The following is a 16696-nucleotide window of genomic DNA, read 5'->3' on the forward strand; positions in this document are numbered from 1 at the left end:
AAGCTTTACTCCAAGTCATGAGTCAAAGCAACTCAACAAGATGTGAATACATCAAGATGCTTAAACGAAAAATGGTAACCCCATTTTGAGCTTAAACGATGAGTATGACCTATGATCAAGTGTTCTCACTTGACTCCTAAGTCAATATACTCTGACATAGGTGACTATGTCACCGCCCAATTCTAGATGAAGTTCTCTTGTGTTCTTTTCTGAGTTATTGCATTTGTCCCTTGCATATTTGTTTCTTTCTTTTTCAATCAAAAAAAACTTCATCTAGAAACTTTCACTCTTTTCTCTTTGTTTTTGTTCTGCATTTTCTGCACTTAATTCCTTGCAAATCCTTCAGGAAATTCATTGAAAATCTTTGTGAGATCCTACATGTCTAGTGAGCTGAGGTGACAAGTGTTTTTTATCTGTCAGAAAAACAAGATTGCCACTTGTTCTACATTTCTTCTGATCCAGCTCCACTCAATGAATCTTGTCCTCTACAAGCATCACAATTTTATCCTCTGCTTTGTGCTGAATCTCAAGGACCAAACCTAGTCGACGGATTCCAGGAAAAACCTTCTTGGAAATTGATGTCAAAGGGGGAGAAAGAGATCACATCAAAGCTCAAGGGGGAGAGAAATTCTCAAGGATCCCAGATATTATTAAGAGGGAGAGAGAAATCTCTAGGGGGAGAGAATACTCAAGGATCCCAGATGCTTGATGTTCAAGAGGAGAGATACCACATGTCCTTTTGGGGGAAAGACATGTTCATATGTACTCATTTGAATTAAGTTCCATTTGTATCTTTCAGCTCTGATTTTCTGTTCCCTATCTTCTCCCATGTAAGATTCAGGGGGAGCAAGACACCTAAGGGAAAGAAATCAGTCAAATTCATTGCATATCTTTATTCTTGGGGACATGTTGAATTCAATGTGGTACCTTGTACTCACTCTCTACATGTCATCCCAGTCTTGGTATTCTTGTGGTTTCTTTTGTTTGCTCTGGCTAGTGGATGTACCTGTGTTATCTAACCTTGTTTGTGCAGGTTCATTCCATCCTAAGCCAACTCAAGACCACAAGGTAAGTATATGCATCAAAATCATGAGTATGAGGAGTTCTTGCTTATGTACATACTGTTTGCAAGAAGGACTCATGAGCATGAAGGTATTTTCCTTGATAATCTTTTGCTCTGATGCATATGGCCAAGATGCATGTAACACATTGCCTACTCTGTCATGGTTATGCTCTCACATGCCTCTATATTTCATATTTACATGAGTGCATACATGTAGGGGGAGCCTATGCTTGTTACATGTCCTTCCAAAGCTTTACTTGTCGTTCTTTATATCTTTATCTAAAGCTTTGATGTATGTTGCCATCAATTACCAAAAAGGGGGAGATTGAAAGCACAAGTGCTCCCTAGGTTGTTTTGATAATTGATGACAACATATCTCTTGTTGGACTAACATTTCGATCTAGCATGTTTCAGATAAGTTCAACAATGGAGTGGCATGGACTAAAGGTTGTGGGAACTCCTTCAAGATGCTAAGGACAAAGGATTGGCTAAAGCTTCAATCTCAAGACTCTTCATTTTACATCTTAGTGATCCAAGATCACATTGAGTCCATAGGAAAAGCCAATACTATCAAGGAGGGATGAGGTGTTGCTTAATGAGCCTCTTGCTTCATGTGCTTAATGATATGCTCCAAAATCCTCAGCTACTTTCCCACTTCCACAAATGACCTAAACCCTAAGCTAAACTCGGTCGTACCAATTCTTTCTATCCGGCGCCATCGAGTTTCACTTGTCATAAGCCACTGCCAAACCCTAGCAATTCGGTTCTACCGATAGGGATCTCGGTCTCACCGAGATGGGATTACAAACTCTCTGTTACCCATTGCAATATTTTCGGTCCCACCGAGATTGCGATGTAAATTCAGTGTTTCCTTTTTGTAACTTTTCGGTCTCACCGAAAGAGCAAATCGGTCCCACCGAGTTTGCCTGACCAACTCTCTGGTTAGCTAATTACCAAATTCGGTCCCATCGAGTTTGTGTAATCGGTCTCACCGAGATTACGTTATGCCCAAACCCTAACCATATCGGTCCCACCGAGTTGCATGTCAGTCCCACCGAAAATCTCTAACGGTCACTAGGTTTACATTTTCGGTCCGACCGAGTTTGTTGATTCGGTCCCACCGAGATTGGAAAACTGTGTGTAACGGTTGGATTTTGTGTGGAGGCTATATATACCCCTCCACCTCCTCTTCATTCGAAGAGAGAGCCATCAGAACACATACACCATTCCAACTCATATGTTCTGAGAGAGAACCACCTACTCATGTGTTGAGACCAAGATATTCCATTCCTACCATATGAATCTTGATCTCTAGCCTCTCCAAGTTGCTTTCCACTCAAATCTTCTTTCCACAAAATCCAAATCCTATGAGAGAGAGTTGAGTGTTGGGGAGACTATCATTTGAAGCACAAGAGCAAGGAGTTCATTACCTACACACCATTTGTTACTTCTTGGAGAGTGGTGTCTCCTAGATTGGCTAGGTGTCACTTGGGAGCCTCCGACAAGATTGTGGAGGTAAACCAAGGAGTTTGTAAGGGCAAGGAGATCGCCTACTTCGTGAAGATCTACCGCTAGTGAGGCAAGTCCTATGTGGGCGATGGCCATGGTGGGATAGACAAGGTTGCTTCTTTGTGGACCCTTTGTGGGTGGTTGCTTCTTCGTGGACCCTTCGTGGGTGGAGCCCTGTGTGGACTCGCGCAACCGTTACCTTTCGTGGGTGGAGCCCTGTGTGGACTCGCGCAACCATTACCCTTTGTGGGTTGAAGTCTCCATCAACGTGGATGTAGGATAGCACCACCTATCCGAACCACGGGAAAAACATCCATGTCTCCAATTGCGTTTGATTTCTCCAAACCCTTCCCTTTACATTCTTGCAAGTTGCATGCTTTACATTCCGCTGCTTATATACTCTTTGCATGCTTGCTTGATATGTATTGTGTGTGTTGAAATTGTGCCTAAACTCCACTTAAACTGAAAAAGCTTAAAAATTGCAACTTTAGCATTAAGTGTCTAATCACCCCCCTCTAGACACATCTACTTCTAGATCCTACAACTCTGCAATAGGCATTAGCCCCCAAGTGCCAAGTTCTCTTGCTTGCAAAGTGCTTGGGACTTTATTTATAAGAGCCGTTTTATTTAAAGTAATTCTTTGACAGACATTAGCCCGCAAGTGCCAAGTGTTGTTGCTTGCAAAGGACTCGGGACTTATATTCTTGTAATTCTGAATGTGTTGACAAGTCTGCGCTTCATACAGGCTGCTACTACTGAGCTTGAGTCATAGTTAACGGATGCGAAGACCTAGCTGGCGAGTCAGGAGTTTGAAACCCTGAAGGCTGAAGCCAAATTTCAGTTTAGCATAGCTGAATCGGAAAAGCTGAAGACCGGTTTTAAGACGGAGAAAACCACTTGGGCTGAATAAAAGACTGCTTTAACGCGGCGAGCTGGAAAAGCCGAGGCAGCTCTTCAAGAAGTAACCACTGAACTCTCCAGCTTAAAACACCATGTCTCTCAGATGGTTTCTGCTATCTTTGGTGAGTTACTTTGCTAATCATCAAAAAGTGAATCCTTGCCATGATAATATAAACCTCCATTTAACCAATCTGTAATTTGTGCAGGTCCCAGGAGCAACAATCTGAATCAACACGTAGTAATGAAGCTGAAAGCCGTATATATGTTGGTTGAACAACTATACACCGGAACTCAACGCACATTAGCTACCATTTCTCCAACAAACCAAGGACCCAATCTGTTAAGTGATGTGTTGAAGAAATTGTCAATCCTGCCCACCAGAATTCAAGAGATAAAACGGTCTTGTGCGAGAGTCGGTGTTGTGATAGCCTTGAGCCGTGCTAAGGCATGGGTGCCGGAGTTAGACCCGGCCGATGTAGCTAGTGGGTATCCAAGTCTGAAGGAAGATGGGACTTCTTTTGATCAACAAGACTTCACCGCTTGTGTTAAAGAAATTCGTCCTCATGCAACAATCATTGCTGAAGAAACCAATCTCTCCAAATGTCAGCCGGCTTATGATGTAGAAAATCAGAAGATGTCTACTCCTGCATATAAAGTGATGGATTTAATTCCTCCAATTCGTAAGCACACCTTCGCCCCTGACATTGACCCGTCCAATCTTATTGATGACGAAGCTGAATTCTACGCCTAGCTTGGCATTGACTAGTCAACACCAAACTTCCAGACGGCGGAGGAGGACGAAGAACCGGCAAGGGATGATCCAGAGCCAGGCCAAGAAGAATGAACCGCCAGGCGGTTTACTTACTTTATCCTTTGAAAAAACACTTAATGCCATTCGGCTTCACGGAGCCATGTAATAGGGTAGTAAAAAACTTGAATCTGCCGTGCCATCATGCACGTTTCTGTTTTGTACAATACTGCTGATCCGCCAAGTTAAAAGATGACCCTTTCTCTTATGACAATATTGATTTATCCAGATCAAACTTGATTATTCTCCTGCACACAAACAAGTCACAAGTGCTGAGGGAGTCCTGGATTAGGGGGTCTCCAGACAGCCAGATTATATCCTTTGGCTGGACTGGTTGACTATGAAGATACAAGATTGAAGACTTCGTCTCGTGTCCGGATGGGACTCTACTTGGCGTGGAAGGCAAGCTAGGCAATACGGATATGTATATCTCCTCCTTTGTAACCGTCCTTGTATAACCCTAGCCCCCTCTGGTGTCTATATAAACCGGAGGGTTTTAGTCCGTAGGACAACATACAATCATACCATATGCTAGCTTCTAGGGTTTAGCCTCTCCGATCTCGTGGTAGATCAACTCTTGTAATACCCATATCATCAAGAATAAATCAAGTAGGACGTAGGGTTTTACCTCCATCAAGAGGGCCTGAACCTGGGTAAAACATCGTGTCCCCTGCCTCTTGTTACCATCCGCCTTAGATGCACAGTTCGGGACCCCCTACCCGAGATCCGCCGGTTTTGACACCGACATTGGTGCTTTCATTGAGAGTTCCTCTGTGCCGTCGCCATTAGGCTTGATGGCTCCTACAATCATCGATAGCGATGCAGTCCAGGGTGAGACTTTTCTCCCACGACAAATCTTTGTGTTCGGCAGCTTCGCACTGCAGGCCAACTCGCTTGGCCATCTGGACCAGATCGAAAGTAACGCCCCTGGCCACTAGGTCAGGTTTGGAAGCTTAAACTACACGGCCGATATCCGCGGAGACTTGATCTTCGACGAATTCGAGTCTCTGCCTTGTGCGTCACGCGGTCACGATGAGTACGATTTAGCTGTACCATCAGACAGTGTTCAGGAGATCGCACCTGCAGCCACTCCGACCCTCAATTCGGAGCCAGTTGCGCCTTCCATGGACGGGTGGATGGACCCCGCCACGAAAGCCTTATCCTCATCGGCGATCGAGCCGGACATTGACCTTACGCTGCACGAGAGCCGTGTTGTCAGACTGCCGGACCCTTCTTCGGCCACGGACTCCAAACCGCCTACGCCCGTTCCTAGCGAATCTGATTGGGCGCCGATCATGGAGTTTACCTCCGAGGATATTTTTCAGCACTCGCCCTTTGGAGACATATGAACTCATTAAGGTCTCTCTCCTTGTCAGGAGGATCCTGGCCGAACTATGTCCGGCAGGATTGGGATGCGGATGACGAAGAAATTCGGAGCCCACCCACCACCCACTTAGTAGCCACTATCGACGACTTAACCGACATGCTAGAATTCGACTCCGAAGACATCGACGGTATGGATGATGATGCGGGAGACGAAGATGAACCACTGCCCATAGGGCATTGGACAGCCACCTCATCATACGATATATACATGATGGACACACCCAAAGAAGGTAATGGCGACGAGACAGCGGAGGATGACCCCTCCAAGAAGCAACCCAAGCACCGACGTCAACGGCACCGCTCTAAGTCCCGCCAAAGCAAAAGTGTTGACACCGGCACAGGACATAATAACACTCCGGATAGTGCCGAAGATGGCAACAATCCCCTCCAGCAAGATTTAGAGCAGGAGGATGGAGGAGCCAGCCCTCCAGAGAGAGCGGCAGATGGAGAGGCGGAGGATGATAACTACATGCCCCCCTCCAAAGACGAGGCAAGCCTCGACGATGACGAATTCGTCGTGCCAGAGGATCCCGTCAACCAAGAGCGCTTCAAGCACCGGCTTATAGCCACGGCAAATAGCCTTAAGAAAAAGCAGCAGCAGCTTCAAGCTGATCAAGATCTGCTAGCTGACAGATGGACTGAAGTCCTCACGGCCATGGAATATAAACTCGAGCGCCCCTCCAAGAGTTACCCAAAATTCAGGTTGCTACCCCGACTAGAGGAAGAAGCGTATGACGTGGCTGATCGGCCACCTCGCGGCTGCGATAGAGAGGCATTCCAGCCAAAAACTCAGCCTGCACCCCGATGCCATTCAAATAAAAAGGCATGGGGAAATGCGCCAGACCTGCGAGACGTATTGGAGGACAAAGCAAAACATGCAAGATCGATCTATGGATCACGAGGGCGCGCCACCATGCAAGACGGTAAACGTCATGCCGGATACAGTAAAAGTAAATCCGGCCGGGCCGAACACAGCGGGCAAGACCCATTTGAGCTGCGTCGCGATATAGCCCAATACAGAGGTGCCGCACACCCCTATGCTTCACAGATGAAGTAATGGATCATCAAATCCCAGAGGGTTTCAAACCCGTAAATATTGAATCATACGACGGCACAACAGATCCTGTAGTATGGATCGAGGATTTCCTCCTCCACATCCACATGGCCCGCGGTGATGACTTACATGCCATAAAATACCTCCCACTAAAGCTCAAAGGACCAGCACGGCATTGGCTTAATAGCTTGCCAGTAGAGTCCATTAGCTGTTGGGAAGATCTGGAGGCCGCATTCCTCGAGAACTTTCAGGGCACTTATGTGCGACCACCAGATGCCGTTGACTTGAGCCACATAATTCAGCAGCCAGAAGAATCGGCCAGACAATTCTGGACTCGGTTCCTAACAAAGAAAAATCAAATCGTCGACTGTCCGGATGCAGAGGCCCTAGCAGCTTTCAAACACAACATCCGCGACGAGTGGCTAGCTCGGCACCTTGGGCAGGAAAAGCCGAAATCTATGGCAGCCCTCACGACACTCATGACCCGCTTTTGTGCGGGAGAAGACAGCTGGCTGGCTCGCAGTAATAACATATCAAAGAACCATGGTACTTCGGATACCAAGGACGGCAATAGCAGGTCACGTCGCAACAAACATAAGCACCGCATTAACAACGACAATACCGAGGATACGGCAGTCAATGCCGGATTCAAAGGCTCTAAACCCGGTCAACGGAAAAATCCATTCAAAAGAAGCACTCCGGGCCCGTCCAGTTTGGACCGCATACTCGATCGCTCGTGCCAAATACACGGCACCCCCGACAAGCCAGCCAACCACACCAATAGGGATTGTTGGGTATTCAAGCAGGCTGGCAAGTTAATTGCCGAAAACGAAGATAAGGGGCCACATAGCGATGACGAGGAAGAGCCCCGGCAGCCGAACACCAGAGGACAGAAGAGGTTCCCCCCACAAGTGCGGACGGTGAACATGATATACGCAACCCACATCCCCAAGAGGGAGCGGAAGCGTGCGCTCAGGGACATATATGCGTTGGAGCCAGTCGCCCCAAAGTTCAACCCATGGTCCTCCTGTCCGATCACCTTCGATCGCAGGGACCACCCCACTAGTATCCGTCATGGCGGATTTGCCGCACTAGTCCTAGACCCAATCATTGACGGATTTCACCTCACTCGAGTCCTTATGGATGGAGGCAGTAGCCAGAACCTGCTTTATCAGGACACAGTGCGCAAAATGGGTATACACCCCTCAAGGATCAAACCCACGAAAACGACCTTTAAAGGCGTCATACCAGGTGTAGAGGCCCATTGCACAGGCTCAATTACACTGGAAGTGGTCTTCGGATCCCCGGATAACTTCCGAAGCGAAGAATTAATCTTCGATATAGTCCCGTTCCGCAGTGGCTATCATGCACTGCTCGGGCGAACCGCCTTTGTGAAATTCAATGCGGTACCGCATTATGCATACCTCAAGCTCAAGATGCCAGGACCTCGGGGGGTCATCACAGTTAATGGAAACACAGTGCGCTCTCTCCGCACGGAGGAGCACACTGCGGCCCTCGCAGCAGAAGCACAAAGCAGCCTCTCAAGGCAATCCACCAGTTCGGCGTTTCAAGACCCGGACACCTTCAAGCGCGCTTGGAGTAATCGGCAACTAGACCGCCTGGCACGATCTGAGCTCGCGTAGCAATGCGGCCCCCACCCCGGCCCAAGCCAAACGGCGAAATTCGTGCCACGCATACATAATTATGCATTAAAAATACCATGGGCACAGGCGGGGAGGGGGGCACAACCACGGCATGCCCCAATACGCGGCTAAAACCGCACTAGGGGCTTCCCGCTTTGTTATTTTTCTCTTTCAGGACTTTAATCTCTGGAAACACTGTCCGGCAGCATGATTGCCAAACACATGATGCAGCAACCAAGGAGGCAGAAAGCTACGTCACACCATAGAACTCCCAAGTGGATTACGATAACGAGTGAAATATTTGCTTTCATACTATTCCTCAGCTCGCCCTTGGAAGGGACATAGTCCTACTTTTTGCTTATCGCACTATCTGTATCATTCTGCTTTAACGCACCTTTTTGAATAAACAATGCATAACATTACGACTATTATTGCATTCTTGTTTTATATATATGTGTTCATTAATGACGCCTTGCAACCGTACACTTTGGTACGGCCAATACACCAGGGGCTTAAGTACCCCACATTATGGTGTGAGAAGTCCGAACACTTTCACAAGTGCGGCACCCCGAACTTATAGCATTATATGCATCAGCTCCGAATCATGTCTTTGGTCAAATGTTGGGTTTGCCCGGCTCCTATGTTTTGGTACCTTACGTTCCGCTCTATCGGCTAAGGTAGCACTAGGAGAACTACTGCGATCGTGCCCCGGTTTTGCTGGGCTAAGCACCTCAGTAGAGAAAGCTAAAACTGACTGTCATGATAAGGCGAGAGACTAGTCGCTGTTCGGCGAGGTTTCGAGTCCCTAAAGACTTATGCCGCTTAGAGTGAGGAGCCGGTCATGTCCGGCCTAAAGGCGTGTATCGCGCCCCGAATTCGGCCTTCCGAATACCAGGGGCTTCGCCGAAATTTAAAATTATAGAATTATATGGCTAACTGAGAGTGATAAAGCATTATTGGTCCGGTTGCCTTGTTCGCTGTGCTGAGCACCTCCCTCGAAGGACCCAAAAATGGGAACAAAAGTGATCAGGTTTATCCCGAACACCCCAGCACTCGCGGCATGGGGGTAGAAGCCGAGGACTAGCCATCTCTCAGATTGGATAAACAGCCAAACAGAAGGTAATACTTTAAATTCAAACAAGTGTTGCATAGCGCATATGAAACAAGTTTTCATCATACAGGATCACACGAGCAAGTTTACTCAAATATTACATCCTTTGAACATTTGTTCGCTACAAGACGGGCACCCTTCAGGACACCCTCATAATAAATTCCGGGGGTGCGATGCTCCTTGCCATGCGGCGGTCCCAGTATACTGAGACCAGAACATCTTCTCTGTTGAGCTTCCCTCCTCGGCCTGGTAAAACTGTGCGGCATCCGATACGCTATGGGGCAAATCTGAGAATGCTCCTGGAGAGCTCCGGATTTGGGTAAGTAATAGGTAATTTACTCTCACATGCTTGCTTTGCATATAGAATGCCTTACCCGCTGCTATTTTCTTCATCGCGTCAATCTCCTGGAGGGCCTTTTGGGCTTCGGCCTTGGCACTCTTTGTGCTCTCGAGGGCCGCGACAAGCTCAGACTCTCGCGTCTTTGAGTCAAGCTCCAACGCCTCGTGCTTCGTCACGAGAGCCTGGAGCTCTTGTTGCACCTCGCCCACCCGAGCCTCTTGCCCTTCCCGCTCGGTGCGCTCCTTGGCCGCTTTATCTTCGGCCTCGGACAGCGCTTGCTTTAGGGTTGCCACTTCGGTCGTGGCCCCTGGCAAATTCATGATGATCCTGTCATTTTGCAATCGCATTCTTTTTACACATATCCATAGACTAGGTACTACTTACCTTTGTTCTCCTCGAGCTGCCTCTTGGCAAGGCCGAGCTCGTCCTTGGACCCTTTAAGGTCCTGCTTCAGTGCGGCGACCTCCGCAGTCTGTGCGGCAGATGCCAGCAGCGAAGCCTGCATACGCATATTGACATACTTATATTAGACTCCTGCGATATTGTTTGATCCTCTGTTCGGCTTTTCTTTGTGAACACCGAACAGAGCATCAGGGGCTACTGTCTATGCGGTAATATTTTTCCTATATTTTAAAACACTTACCTCAAAGCCTGTTAGAAGGCTGGCACAAGCTTCAGTCAATCCGCTCTTGGCAGACTGAACCTTCTGGACCACCGCACTCATAATAGTACGGTGCTCCTCGTCGATGGAAGCGCTGTGAAGCGCTCCCAGCAGATTATCCGGCACCTCTGGATGGATAGAGGTCACCGGCACAGGCGTCTTGCCCCTCTTGGAAGGAGGCCGCCTGCTCGAGTCCGGAACCACTGGAGGTTCCGGCGCGGTGTTCGGCTGAGGGCCGAACTTGGAGCCCTCAAGGGCCTTGTTCCCTCTGCTCCCGGAGTCCGGAAGGTCGCCTTGAGGCGCCTCCGGGACTGTCTCCCCTCGACCCGGTGCCTCTCGAGACAATACCTTGGCGTCATCCACATGGCAAGGGGAGGTGGCGGTCGGAAGTGGATCGCTATCCATATCCGACGAGCCCAGGGAGCCGTCCGACGATACATCGATACTGGCTCGTGGCGGCCTGCATAATCATATTCGGCGTTAGGGGAAGTAGTGCAACAAAGGAATGCTATGAGTTACTCTGGTATCCGAATACTTACGACTTCGCCAGGGGCTTGGCCCTGAGCAGCCACTCGTCTTCGCCTTCGGCGGTGGTGGTGGAACTGTCCGGAAGGAGAGTCCTTCCCTTCTTGGACCCTTCGGCCTCCCCAGTTGGGGCGGCCTTCCTTTTCTTGTCTCCCCCAACTGAAGGGGGAACATCTTCTTCCTCCTCGTCTTCGGGGGAGGAGTGTGTCGCAGAGTTATCGGACGATGAGTCTGATGACTCCTAGCGTCGGGAACTCTTTCGGTTCCCTTGGCCTTCTTGGTCTTCTCCGGCACCTTGTAAGGAGCCAGAGTCAGCATCTTCATCAGGAGAGCGTCTGCTGGCCCTTCGGGCAAAGGATCCGGACAATCGATCTATCCGGCCGTCTCCTGCCAGTCCTGTCAAAGGTATGAGAGCTTAGATCCCGCATAGAGTCAAACTATGAAAAGCAAGTATCCTATGAGAGGTAAAACAGCTTACCGCGCTGGCTTGGTGCTTCGCACAGAATCCGCGATCCTCGGTAGTGGGAGGGGGAACCTCGGCACCCTTGAATAGCACCTTCCAGGCATCCTCATGAGTTGTGTCAAAGAGCCTGTTCAGAGTTCAGTGCTGGGCTGGGTCGAACTCCCACAAGTTGAAAGCACGTTGTTGGCACGGGAGGATCCGGCGGATGAGCATGACCTGGACTACGTTGACGAGTTTGAGCTTCTTGTTCACCATGTTTTGAATACATGTTTGGAGTCCGGTCAGCACTCCCGAACTACCCCAGGACAGGCCCTTCTCTTGCCAGGAGGTGAGCCGCGTGGGGATGCCAGATTGGAACTCGAGGGCCGCTGCCCATTTAGGGTCACGCGGCTCGGTGATGTAGAACCACCCCGATTGCCACCCCTTTACGGTCTCCACGAAGGAGCCCTCGAGCCATGTGACGTTGGGCATCTTGCCCACCATGGCGCCTCCGCGCTCTGCCTGGCGGCCGCTCACTGCCTTCGGCTTGACATTGAAGGTCTTCAGCCATAAGCCGAAGTGGGGCTTGATGCGGAGGAAGGCCTCACACACGACGATAAACGCCGAGATGTTGAGGATGAAGTTCGGGGCCAGATCGTGGAAATCCAGGCCATAGTAGAACATGAACCCCGGACGAATGGGTGGAGAGGGAATCCCAGTCCGCGGAGGAAATGGTTAAGGAACACTACCCTCTCATGGGGCCTGGGGGTGGGGATGAGCTGCCCCTCATCTGGGAGCCGGTGCGCGATGTCGTCGGGCAGGTATCCGGCTCTCCTCGGCTCCTTGATGTGTCCCTCCGTGACGGAGGAGACCATCCACCTGCCTCCCGCTCCGGGCATGGTTGGAGAAGGTCGAGGTGGGAAATGTGGACTTGGGCGCTGGAGCTCGAGTGTGTGAAAATGGATGAGCAAAGGAGGAAGAAGGCGTGGATGAAAAGGTGAATCCTTATCCCTTTATATGGGCGGATGAAACTATGCGTCCACACTAGCCTGGTAAAACTCGCTTATCCCCCAAACGCCGTAATCGATGGCGCGGTTGGGTTACCCACGCCCGTATTGATGAGAATCCCGTGATAAGGGGACACGAGCTCTGCTTTGACAAGACGTGTCAAAAAACGGCCTCGCGTTATGTGCGGGGATAGTTAAAGGAAACGGTTCAAATAATCATCGGGCCATGACATAAGTCGTGTTGCCAAAACAAGTCAGCAAATTAGATTTGTGGAAATATTATTCTCTCTACAGTGGTATGTGGAACTTATTTTGCAGGGTCGGACACTATCCTTGTATTCAAATTCTTCCGTGATGTATTCAGAGGAAGAACCCGCCTTGCAATGCCGAAGACAACACTGCGCGCCGGACTCATCGTCATTGAAGCATGGTTCAGGGGCTACTGAGGGAGTCCTGGATTAGGGGGTCTCCGGACAGCAGGATTATATCCTTTGGCCGGACTGTTGGACTATGAAGATACAAGATTGAAGACTTCGTCTCGTGTCCGGATGGGACTCTACTTGGCGTGGAAGGCAAGCTAGGCAATATGGATATGTATATCTCCTCCTTTGTAACCGACCTTGTGTAACCCTAGCCCCCTCCGGTGTCTATATAAACCAGAGGGTTTTAGTCCGTAGGACAACATATAATCATACCATAGGCTAGCTTCTAGGGTTTAGCCTCTCCGATCTCGTGGTAGATCAACTCTTGTAATACCCATATCATCAAGAATAAATCAAGAAGGACGTAGGGTTTTACCTCCATCAAGAGGGCCCGAACCTGGGTAAAACATCATGTCCGCTGCCTCCTGTTACCATCCGCCTTAGACGCACAGTTCAGGATCCCCTACCCGAGATCCGCCGGTTTTGACATCGACAAGTGCCCTGGCGGTTTACCGCCGGGCGGGTCATGATATCCAATTGAAGGCCACTGGGGACGAGCACTCCACCATGGCTGGTCTGGCCATAATGTTTAATATAATAAAATTTCATACCTGTAGCATGTGCTTAAATTGCCGGTTTATCAGCTTGATCTAGTTCGAAGTTTGTAGAACTATAATTCCAATCATAGTATTATGATACTCCTGATGACTTAGAGTCTGCCATCCTGGTGGGTTGTAAGAAACCCAAAAGAGGCTTCAAATATGAGCCATTATTAGGGTAGCTTGACCCGATGTGCAAAAACCAGATGGCAAAAAAGAAATTGTATAAAGAAAAGAAAACAAAAAATTCAAGGCTTTTGAGGATCGGCCAAACCAAAGTATCTTCTTAAATGAAACTAATCGGAGCCACTGGAAGGTACGTGCTATCCTTGAGCCCGACTCACAGTACCCAATCGACATTTGAACCCAGATAAAATCAGATCTTGCTTTATCGACTTATCAGGAGTACGCGGGGTCAGAGTAACAGCATACATCACGGGCCGATTTATCCAAGTTTCAAGGAAGGCGGTTGATGAAGTCTGGATCTATCCTGACTAGCTATAAGCCGCGCTCTCACGTGACAACCGGTGTTTTAACCTTAACGAGCTCAGATCTTGGTTGAATACACCGTAAAGACTGCTCATTTAAGAGTTCGGCGGGTCAAGCGGGATTACCTGATGGAGTTGAAGCAGTTGGCTACAGGTAGGATGGCCTGGAAAGGTTATGTTCTCTTTGGTCCAATACGCCTATGTTTGAACAAACCTAGTCAAGAGGGTAGTAACGCTATGTTCTCTTTGGTCGAATACGCCCATGTTTGAACAGGAAGCCCCCAAGTGACATACTAACAAATCGTGCTTCGTTAGGGACCTATGTTTGAGCTGTGTTGCGCATCCAACTCTCTTTGATCCCTACAGTTTGGGCATCAAACCTCTTAAATGAACGTGTAAGAAGATGATAAAGACTCAGCTTCAAGGAAGTGAAACGACAGAGGCCCTGAATTATCAGGGATGCCGGCTTTATTATACTGTCTATAATATATACACCATCAGATTATGTACATCATGAGAGCCGGTGGCTCAAGTATAGTAAGGTCGAAGATGAGCAATGTTCCACGGCCGACGGGTCTCCTCCTCTAATGTGCGTGAGTCCTTGTGGTCTCGAACATTGATAAGGTAATAAGACCCATTATGCAGATTCTTGCTGACCACGAAAGGTCCTTCCCAAGGCAGTGATAGTTTATGCATATCCATTTGATCCTGGATGAGCCGAAGCACCAAATCGCCTTCTTGAAATGTTCTAGTTTTGACCCAGCGGCTGTGATAACGACGCAGATCTTGCTGGTAAATCACCGAACGAGCTGCAATATCACGCTCTTCATCTAACAGATCAAGTGCGTCTTGTCGTGCTTGTTCATTGTCAGCTTCAACGTAAGCCGCCACCCGAGGTGAATCGTGACGGATGTCACTTGGGAGAACCGCCTCTGCTCCATAAACCATGAAAAAAGGAGTGTAACCCGTAGATCTGTTAGGGGTTGTATTGATACTCCATAATACTGAGGGTAACTCCTCCACCCAACAGCTCACCGTTCTTTGCAAAGGAACCATAAGCCGGGGCTTGATACCTCGCAGAATCTCTTGATTAGCTCGTTCTGCTTGACCATTGGACTAGGGGTGAGACACAAAGGAGACATCAAGTCGAATATGCTCTTGTTGACAAAATTCTTTCATGGCACCTTCAAACAGATTAGTACCATTATCTGTTATAATGTTGTGGGGAAAACCAAAATGGAAAATCACCTTCTTGATAAATTTAATTGTTGTTGCGGCATCACACTTTCTAACTGGCTCTGCTTCAAGCCACTTAGTGAAGTTGTCCACCGCCACCAAAAGGTGGGTCTTTTTATCTGGGGACCTCTTAAAAGGCCCAACCATATCAAGCCCCCAAGTCGCAAACGGCCAAGTAATTGGAATCATCCTCAACTCTTGAGCCGGAACATGAGCTCGTCGTGAAAATTTTTGAAAACCGTCACATCTGCTGACTAAATCCTCAGCATCAGCGTGAGTCGTCAACCAATAAAAACCATGACGAAAAGCCTTGGCGATAAGATATTTAGAGCCAGCATTATGACCACAATCTCCTTCATGAATCTCTCGCGGAATCTCACAACCTTGTTTAGGTGAAACACAACGTTGAAACGCCTCTGTAACACTTCGATGGTGCAACTCCCCATTAACAATCGTCATTGACTTAGATCGCCGGGTTATCTGCCTGGCTAAAATCTCACTTCAGGTAACTCACCCCGGGTCATGTAAGCTAGATACAGCACTGTCCAATCAGGAATAGCATGAAGACCCGCCACCAACTGTGCTTCCGGGTCAGGAACAACAAGATCCTCCTCTATAGGCAACTTCACCGAAGGGTTAAGCAGAACATCCAGGAAGGTGTTAGGTGGGACCGGCTTACGCTGAGACCCTAACCGGCATAAAGTGGCGGCCGCCTCGTTCTTCCTGCGATCAATATGCTCAACTTGGTAACTTTTGAAGTGACCCGCAATAGCGTCAACCTCTCCATGATAAGCCGCCATGAGTGGATCCTTAGAATCCCAAGTGCCAGAAACTTGTTGAGCCACCAGATCTGAATTGCCGAAACACCTCACCCGGCTTAAATTCATCTCCTTGGCCATCCGAAGACCGTGAAGCAAGGCCTCATACTCAGCTGTGTTGTTAGTACAAGGGAACATTAACCGAAGAACATAAGAAAAATTATCACCTCATGGGGAAGTTAAGACAACTCCAGCCCCCGAGCCTTCCAACTGCCTGGATTCATCAAAATGAATAATCCAATATGTGTTACCTGGCTTTTCCTTAGGTGCCTGCAATTCTGTCCAATCATTGATAAAATCCACGAGTGCTTGTGACTTGATGGCCGTACGAGGCGCATATTTCAAACCATGGGGCCCAAACTCGATGGCCCACTTGGCAATCCGGCCCATGGCTTGTCTATTTTGGATGATGTCCCCCAAAGGAGCAGAGCTGACCACAGTAATGGGGTGACCCAAAAAATATTGCTTAAGCTTCCGGCTTGCCATAAAAACCCCATACACAAGCTTCTGCCAGTGCGGATACCTTTGCTTGGACTCAATAAGTACCTCACTGATATAGTAATCCAGTCGTTGAACCAGATATTCCTTGCCTGCCTCTTTCCTTTCTACCACAATGGGTACACTGACGGCTCGGCTATTAGCAGCCACATATAACAACAGAGGCTCCTTATCAACAGGAGCATC

The sequence above is a fragment of the Triticum urartu genome, unplaced genomic scaffold (assembly GCF_003073215.2).
Source record: "Triticum urartu cultivar G1812 unplaced genomic scaffold, Tu2.1 TuUngrouped_contig_347, whole genome shotgun sequence".
NCBI classification, from domain to species: Eukaryota; Viridiplantae; Streptophyta; class Magnoliopsida; order Poales; family Poaceae; genus Triticum; species Triticum urartu.